The sequence below is a fragment of the Chiloscyllium punctatum genome, unplaced genomic scaffold, assembly GCF_047496795.1.
Source record: "Chiloscyllium punctatum isolate Juve2018m unplaced genomic scaffold, sChiPun1.3 scaffold_1435, whole genome shotgun sequence".
In the NCBI taxonomy this organism is placed as follows: domain Eukaryota; kingdom Metazoa; phylum Chordata; class Chondrichthyes; order Orectolobiformes; family Hemiscylliidae; genus Chiloscyllium; species Chiloscyllium punctatum.
The window spans coordinates 30,001-32,410 of NW_027311169.1; the positions used below are offsets into that span (position 1 = coordinate 30,001).

At 64.0% G+C, this 2,410-nt stretch overlaps 1 non-coding gene across 1 annotated transcript; it reads left to right on the top strand.

Moving 5' to 3' along the window:
- Positions 1-1,541: 1,541 nt before the first annotated feature.
- On the top strand, positions 1,542-1,694 carry LOC140475147 (5.8S ribosomal RNA). Its single transcript, XR_011959725.1, has one exon. It is a non-coding gene; the product is annotated as a 5.8S ribosomal RNA (ribosomal RNA).
- The last annotated feature ends 716 nt before the right edge of the window (positions 1,695-2,410 follow it).

Sequence of the window (2,410 nt, forward strand, 5' to 3'; positions counted from 1 at the left end):
AAGAAAGGATCGTCGGCTTGGGGGTACGCCCGTTTCCGTTTCAACTTGTCTCGCGAGGGTGGTTTCGGGGCCAGCAGGAGAGCTCGTCGGGGTAGCAGGCCCTGCAGCCGTGGTCACCGCCAAACCCCCACAACTCGAGCAAGTGAAAAAAAAAAGTAACAAATAAGAAAGGATCTCTGTCGGCTTGGGGGTACGCCCGTTTCCGTTTCAACTTGTCTCGCGAGGGTGGTTTCGGGGCCAGCAGGAGAGCTCGTCGGGGTAGCAGGCCCTGCAGCCGTGGTCACCGCCAAATCCCCACAACTCGAGCAAGTGAAAAAAAAAGTAACAAATAGAAAGGATCGTCGGCTTGGGGGTACGCCCGTTTCCGTTTCAACTTGTCTCGCGAGGGTGGTTTCGGGGCCAGCAGGAGAGCTCGTCGGGGTAGCAGGCCCTGCAGCCGTGGTCACCGCCAAACCCCCCACAACTGTTGGGCGCCTACCTGCGCGGGGCAGGAGGACACTTTCGATTTCAAATCTCCGTTTGCCGAGTCCACCCCGAACGCACGCGGGCGGGCGGGTTCGCATCACCCTTCGTCACAAGGGGCGAAGCCCGTTCCACCGTCTCGTCAGTAGTGCCGACCGGTCTGTGATCGACGAGGGGAGCCACACCAGGTCCGGCCCTGCTGCTTGGCGGCACCGCGTCGTCGGGAGCTCGCGACAGACGGAGGGTTTCGGTGTACTCTCCAGCCACGGGAAACGAAGCCGGTGATGCAGGCGCCGGTCTTTCGCTCCCAAATCGGCTGGGTTTACATCGTTGCTATCTAGTCACGCTCCCTTCAAACCCGACGGGGTACCTATTCCCCTCACCCGTCTGTGCGTATACAGCCTCTTTGCACTTGCGGGATGGGGGTGGTGGTTTAAAGACTCTCGAGTTGCCGCCGTCGGTCTCCGAGCTCCGTGCAGTAGTGATCCCCAGCGAACTGCCAGCAGGGCGAACGAGCGATCCCGCTCTCGGTCGGGGCGCCTGGCGTCGATCGGTGGTCGGTGGCTTGCGGGCAAGCTGCGCTGTGAGTGTGGGAACGAGTATGACGAGCCGTTGCCGCGACTCCCAGTCCACCTCGGCGGTGGCTGGGCCGGGCGGGCGTCTGCTCGGGCGAGTGCCGCCCCCGCCTCCTCGCAGGAAGTCCGCTCGCCGACACGCGCCCACGTGCACGCGTCAGTGACGCTGCCGAACCGATGGCCGGTGCCCGTTCCCGCCTCTGCTTTTCCTAGGGCAAAGCTGCTGCACGCCTCGTGATACTAGGCGGGCGACATGGTGGCGGTGATCCTGCCTCCGTCGCTGCGGTGCGTTGGGGCACGCATCGCCTCTTGGGCGCCCTGTCCTCCTCCCCCCAATAGACGTATGTTTCTGCGGGCCGCACCAGGATGGTGCTCCCCATCGCTTCACGCCACCCTGCTCCGCCCGCACGCCGGCGTGCAGGTGGCTGTAGCTCAAGGTGGGGAGCGTATGTGCGGTCGGGTCGCTTTCCTCTGGCGAGGGAGAGACCTAAAACAAACTCAGACAACTCTTGACGGTGGATCACTCGGCTCGTGCGTCGATGACGAACGCAGCTAGCTGCGAGAATTAATGTGAATTGCAGGACACATTGATCATCGACACTTTGAACGCACTTTGCGGCCCCGGGTTCTTCCGGGGCCACGCCTGTCTGAGGGTCGTTTGGCAATCAATCGCACTCGCCTTGGCTGGCGAGAGCGCGGCTGGGGTGTCGCAGAGGACCCGTCCTCTTTGTCCCCCTAAGTTCAGACTCCGGAGCCCTCCGGCGTCGGAGCGCTTGGCCTTTCCCCCCCACCCTGCACATTCCGTTCGTCAGGCTCGACGCCATCCCCCCGCCGGGGAGCGCGGCCTGGCGTCCGTCTGTGTCGTGGCAGTGGGGCCAGCACGGCTGTCACCGGTCCCAGAATGGCTGTCGGTGGTTCACACTGTGTGTGTGTGCCAACCCTCCTGGTCTCTGGGACACGGAGCTGCCACGAAGTGTTGAGCCTCCAGTGGGGGGTCTGCCTAAGCTCTGCACGTCCGCATTGGGTCCGTCTCTCGGTTGGCTGGCAGTGGAAAGAGTGAAGGGAGCCGCGGAGGTCCGGTGCTGGTGCGCCGCCGGCCTGACCGTGGAGCTCGCCGGTTTGACACGCTGACCCGACTCGATGGTTGATCGATTGAGAGTGCTGGGAGCTGCAGGCCGCCCGCTGCTGCAGCCGCCCGTCTCGTGGTTCGTCCTCGGCCTTAAGTGGCCGGCGGGGCGTCTGATCCTGTCTCCCCTGCTGGCGCCGAGTGCCTGGCCGAGGGAGGAGGTTTTCGTCGAACGCTGTGACTTGGACGGTCGCACGCGCGTGGATCGCTGGCTCTTGGCTCTCCCGTTCAGTCCGCACGTTTTCCG